Raw genomic sequence first — 7,018 nt, forward strand, 5'->3', positions numbered from 1 at the left:
TTCTGTGGAGGCCCTACACGTCCTCGTCCTCTGCCTCGAAATCTTCCTCTGCCTGGTTGGAAACCTCGTCCACGGGCTCCTTGTGAGTCCTCGTGAGACCAGGCGCTTTCTTCAATGTTGGGGAGGTGATCTTTGATTACAGCCGTCATTTCTTCCACGGTCCATGGGCGGAAAACAAGAGCGGCACCTAGGTGTCCCTGTACTTCGATCATGGGGAGATTCATGGTTGTTTGGTAGTGTAGGTCTTTACTCTGGGATCGAAGATAGTATTTGTATTTTTCATGCTCTTCGTCGGCCTCTGCTCTGAATTTTTTACGGAGCTCTTCTTCGTCGGTGAGGTTTATTCGGTCCAAGGCTTCGCTTAGGATGGTGATCTTTCTGTCATTACTGTTCACTGGTAGCGGCAGGATACGATGTTCTCTTTCCGCTTCTTGTGGTGTAGCGGCAGCCTGTGGTTGTGGTCCTGGTGGAGGAGTAGTTGGTGCAGATAGCACAGTTGGGAGAGGTGGGAACGGACAGCCATCCAAGAGGGAATCACGCCGGCCTTTTACAGAGGGATACAAAGAAGCCGTGACAGTGTGTGTGTGTTAAATGGGTTATGCGGATTGGGACTGAGAGGGACATATGGCGCAGGGTCAAACATCCAACTTTTTACGTCTTTCTTATCTTTCTCAATACCAAAAAACAATTTTTCACAATCATTCACATCCAAACATCCTTCTAATTTATAAATGTTTGCAGTGAAGCTGTTTCGGCTGCAATTCGTAAATCTCTTCACACCTCTTCTAGGGAGGGGGAGAAATGCATGCAGCAGCTGCATCTCCAGCTGTGCCCTGTGGCCTCTGCACTTTTGTGAAACTTAAACGTAAACATCAAACTCTTTCTCTTATAAGTCCTTTATTTTTAATTTGCTTTTTAAATGCATTTCCGTCCACATTGATAAATTTGACAAACTGTCTTCGCCATATTTCTTCCTCATGACATTTACGATCGGACCCTCAGGAGCTTCTAACTCCCTACACTGTTTAGCACCCACACTAAACTCTCAGGAGATTCTAACTCCCTACCTCAGGAGATTCTAACTCCCTACACTGTTTAGCACCCACACTAAACTCTCAGGAGATTCTAACTCCCTACCTCAGGAGATTCTAACTCCCTACCTCAGGAGACTCTTACTCCCTACTTCTCAGGAGATTCTAACTCCCTACCTCAGGAGACTCTTACTCCCTACTTCTCGTCCGTCGACGATTATAGTCTTTCACAAAATGTCATGAGGTTTGCTTAATATTTTAAAAAATGGAAATATAACATCTCACCGAGTTTATGGAGGAATTTGAGTTCGTTGGATCATGCGTAGTTAGGTCAGTTCCAGTCAGGCGCTGATCCTCTCTTCCCTTAATTTTTATGTCGAGGTAGAGGAGAATTTCAAGAATTCTGGCGCGACCACCAGCGTCCTGCTGTTCCAGACGAAACTTGCGATGATCCCACTTCTGACACCAAGATGTTGTGGAAGTTTTCCTGCTTTACTCTGGAGAGATGTATATAAAATCAAATACATGGTGATAGAGACAGAGTTGTCTTTGTGCATTTATTTGTGGCCACAAAATGGCACCAGTTTCACAGAATACAGCGTAGTCTATGGAAGGGCACAGGTTGGAAGAAGACACATAGGCATTTTATACAATTTGGTTTGGAGACGAGGTGATGAAAAAAACACAGGGGGCCGGGCCAAACTGCCCTTTGATGCTTGTAAGGTAATAGTTATGTAAACAGAGTATTGGGTGACACACTCAATATTCTGTCTCAGTATGTTAAACAGTTTGATCAGGATTTGGGTGTGTCCTGTCTTTTGTTTTGATCAGGATTTGAAACATTTGGGTGTGTCCTGTCTTTTGTTAGTTCAGTATCAGTCTAATCAGGATGCGTCTGTCTTGTATTAACATGACCGGCACTCCTATGTTCGCATCAAATGGCAGTTGGCTTGTTTAACATAGGAAACTTATATAATTAAAACAGTAGACATTTAAATTGCTATTACATGTTTTAAATAATTGTCCGTTTTGTAATCTACGTGAGACTGTCTTCCATGTTGTAAGAGACTCACAAGTTTTTTCTCTCTTTTAACCTCTTAACGGGTCCAACCATTTTTTCAGAGAGGTTTCAGAGAGGTTGTATCTTGCCCTGTGTTGTTTACAGTCCACCATGATGGAGTTGTTACGCAATGCCACATGTCATTAGAATCTCGTCTATTTAGTGAGAAAAATGGTTTTGAGATCAAAATCACAACAGCAAGTACAGTAGGCATCTCACACAAGCAAGCAAACTCACAATCAAATCCATAACTTTGAGCCAACTCACCTATGAAGTCTCATCATAATCCTGTAATCAGTAATAATCCAAAAGAAACACTTCCTGTGTCATTGCATAGGTCCTATAGATTGTTTCTAGTAAAAATATATCCATCTTGAACATCGTCACATTGATAAAAGTCCATGAACAGCTGATCAATGTGTTTATTTTCGTGATGATAATCAGTGAAAACGGCATGTATAAAACTATTAGCGCTATTTTGATAAATGGTAACCGGATGCCGAACTCTGACCTTTCGATTGACACTTAATTTGAGCCAATCGGAGCGTCCATGCCTTATCGACAACCTTCAATAGCCAATGAGTGTCAACTTGATAAGGAAGTGCCAGCCCTTTTCTTTTGTTTACAGACGGAGCCAGCAGCAGCCCAGTCTCCTGTTGACTCATGTATCGTGTAGCCAATGAACTGTTGAGGCTTTAGACATGGTTTTATTTTTACAAATGTTATTATGTTTTCATAATTGTATTTATTAATTACAAAATACAAAAATATTACAATTTTGTTGTTCATACTTTACTTTACTTTATGTCATTACTACTGACAGGGAATATTGGGTATGTAATAGTTATATATAGTCAAGGCCAATAGTTATTTATGGCATTTTTATCATTAAATATTATATATCTCCAAATGCACAGCTTGTGAACGCCTGGTGTTCTTCTTAGAAAAACCTGTCTAATAAGTTAAGTTTTATCTGAAATTTGAACCTGAACTTGGTAATACTTGGTGCTATGTTCCTATTGTAAAACATAAGTAAACATAACATTCCACAGAAACATTTTTTCAAATTTTTACAAATTAGAAGCTTTATTGGAGCAAACCAAAAACAATTATTATCTATACCTCCATACTCACCATTAGAGAAAATAATATTAAAGGACTGTAGGGGGAAAAACTTAATTTCTGCACTTTATAACTTGCTTATATCTGCGTCCCCTGAGTCCTCCGAAGCAAAACTTAAAAATTGGAGGGAGGATTTGCAAGAAGACCTTTCAATTGATGAGTGGGAAGGTGCCTGCAAGAAAGCGCAATCACAAACATCGAATACCCGTCTTAAGCTTTTACAATATAACTGGCTAATGCGTACATATATTACTCCAGAAAAGCTAAACAAATTTAATGGTAATATCCCAGACTTATGTTTTAAATGTGGACAATCCAAGGGAACGTTCTTCCATTGTGTTTGGGAGTGTACCAAGATAAAAACGTTTTGGGAGGAGGTTAAATGTATGATAGAAGAGATTTTATCATTGCAGTTAAGCATGGAGCCCAGGCTTTTTTTGTTTGGGTGTTACCCAAAAGAACACAACATAAGAAAGAAAGAACAAATCTTTTTAAATCTACAGGCTGTCTGCTACAGGCAAAACGCATGATAGCACTTTCATGGAAAAATGTAAACAGTCCAAGTATTGGTAAATGGCTAAAAGAATTGTCTGCATGTGTCTCATTAGAGAAAATAACCTATTCAATTAAAGGAAAACAAGAACTATTTAAAAAAGTATGGGGCCCGTTCCTTAACTATCTGGAACATGCGGATCTGGAGGGCACTCTGGGTCAGCAACTTGGAGATGATTAATGTTCCTATGCTGGGAGAAGGATTGAAGCCTTTCATATCTGCCTACATGTTTGTATATCTCCTTACATAGCCTACCCACATGTTTGTGTAGTTAATTTAATTTAATTATGTTATTTGTACGACTGTTAATGTACTTCATTTTGTTATGTCTTGGATGTGGAAGTTTGTGTACTGTCTTATGCTAAAAAACAATAGAAAAAAGTGTTTAAAAAAAAAAAAGACTGAAAACTAATGTTAACTGATTAAAAAAATTGAGAGTGAGCTGCCTCAGTTTTATCAGGGTGTTTTTAAGTCTTGGGCCCATTTTAACCATAAAAGGTGCCCAAAGTCTGACTCTCTGCACTAGTTGTTGAAAGAGCCTCTAATTCACAGAGCTAGGCTGGACATCAGCAGCAGAGACACACCCGGCCTGATGGTGGCGCTGTGCAGATCCAGGACCCTGTGCTTCCAACAGCCGGTGGATGCAGTGGGGCCGGCACTGAGCAATGCCCGGGCCCTAGGCTCTCTGCTGGGTCTGAACTCTGTCCAGGTGGCCCAGAGGATCTTGCAGCTCTTGAATCAGAGGCTCACTGGAGAGGAGCCTCCTCATCAAATAAAGCCAGGGAAAGACTGATCCAGACCCAGTGGACCTGTTTACAGAAATTTAACTGAGCCCAGAGCTGCGAGAACTGACTGGCCCCCTGCTCAAGGTCACTAACCCAGCAAGACTGTTGCTGCATAGAGCGGACAAAACAACTTTCTATGCAAACTGTGTAAAAAGCATCAGACTGGGTGGAGAAAGCGGACTGGGTCCACAGTGGAGGATTTTATACAAACCTCCCCTTAAAAAGAGGACTGCCAACCTTCAGTGGATCGCTTCCAATGCTTTTATCTCAGTTATTAATCCTGCTGTTTGTTGTGGAAGTTTTCCTGCTTTACTCTGGAGAGATGTATATAAAATCAAATACATGGTGATAGAGACAGAGTTGTCTTTGTGCATTTATTTGTGGCCACAAAATGGCACCAGTTTCACAGAATACAGCGTAGTCTATGGAAGGGCACAGGTTGGAAGAAGACACATAGGCATTTTATACAATTTGGTTTGGAGACGAGGTGATGAAAAAAACACAGGGGGCCGGGCCAAACTGCCCTTTGATGCTTGTAAGGTAATAGTTATGTAAACAGAGTATTGGGTGATACACTCAATATTCTGTCTCAGTATGTTAAACAGTTTGATCAGGATTTGGGTGTGTCCTGTCTTTTGTTTTGATCAGGATTTGAAACATTTGGGTGTGTCCTGTCTTTTGTTAGTTCAGTATCAGTCTAATCAGGATGCGTCTGTCTTGTATTAACATGACCGGCACTCCTATGTTCGCATCAAATGGCAGTTGGCTTGTTTAACATAGGAAACTTATATAATTAAAACAGTAGACATTTAAATTGCTATTACATGTTTTAAATAATTGTCCGTTTTGTAATCTACGTGAGACTGTCTTCCATGTTGTAAGAGACTCACAAGTTTTTTCTCTCTTTTAACCTCTTAACGGGTCCAACCATTTTTTCAGAGAGGTTTCAGAGAGGTTGTATCTTGCCCTGTGTTGTTTACAGTCCACCATGATGGAGTTGTTACGCAATGCCACATGTCATTAGAATCTCGTCTATTTAGTGAGAAAAATGGTTTTGAGATCAAAATCACAACAGCAAGTACAGTAGGCATCTCACACAAGCAAGCAAACTCACAATCAAATCCATAACTTTGAGCCAACTCACCTATGAAGTCTCATCATAATCCTGTAATCAGTAATAATCCAAAAGAAACACTTCCTGTGTCATTGCATAGGTCCTATAGATTGTTTCTAGTAAAAATATATCCATCTTGAACATCGTCACATTGATAAAAGTCCATGAACAGCTGATCAATGTGTTTATTTTCGTGATGATAATCAGTGAAAACGGCATGTATAAAACTATTAGCGCTATTTTGATAAATGGTAACCGGATGCCGAACTCTGACCTTTCGATTGACACTTAATTTGAGCCAATCGGAGCGTCCATGCCTTATCGACAACCTTCAATAGCCAATGAGTGTCAACTTGATAAGGAAGTGCCAGCCCTTTTCTTTTGTTTACAGACGGAGCCAGCAGCAGCCCAGTCTCCTGTTGACTCATGTATCGTGTAGCCAATGAACTGTTGAGGCTTTAGACATGGTTTTATTTTTACAAATGTTATTATGTTTTCATAATTGTATTTATTAATTACAAAATACAAAAATATTACAATTTTGTTGTTCATACTTTACTTTACTTTATGTCATTACTACTGACAGGGAATATTGGGTATGTAATAGTTATATATAGTCAAGGCCAATAGTTATTTATGGCATTTTTATCATTAAATATTATATATCTCCAAATGCACAGCTTGTGAACGCCTGGTGTTCTTCTTAGAAAAACCTGTCTAATAAGTTAAGTTTTATCTGAAATTTGAACCTGAACTTGGTAATACTTGGTGCTATGTTCCTATTGTGTTTTCCAACTCTTACTTACCAGCTATACCCATCTTCAGGCATCTTTTTCAACAACAAACTTCAGGCGGAGTTTTTTTCCGTCAAATTTATTATATTCAGACCACTATTACTCAGTGCCAGAAACTCTTGGAGTGATTCGTCACTGTTTTGCAAGATCAATAAGAGAGTTATCTTTTGAATGAGACCATAACTATGCAGCTGGTGCAAATGGTTGAAGAGCAGCTTTCAATTTACTTTGAGTATGTCGTTTGTAGGTATTTTCGGGTAAATTCCCCCACCCCTTAAGAGGTTAAAAGACATCTGAGGGAGCAGCCATTTCCATTTGGAAATCCTTCCCTCAATCTTTCTTCTGGACTATAATCTCTTTTCCCAAAAACACACCTAGATATTGTATTCCATCTGTTCTCCAGGTGAGGCTCTGGGGAAGAACTGGGAGACCGCCACTCCACTCCCCGACAGCGAGGGCCTCACTTTTCTTCCAATTTAACAGCATTGTTTTATCAGTTTATCCGGATGATGTCATTGTTGTCTAATAAAACCTTAACCTTGAACTTCAGCACACTCTC

This window comes from Cottoperca gobio, chromosome 1, assembly GCF_900634415.1.
Source record: "Cottoperca gobio chromosome 1, fCotGob3.1, whole genome shotgun sequence".
NCBI classification, from domain to species: Eukaryota; Metazoa; Chordata; class Actinopteri; order Perciformes; family Bovichtidae; genus Cottoperca; species Cottoperca gobio.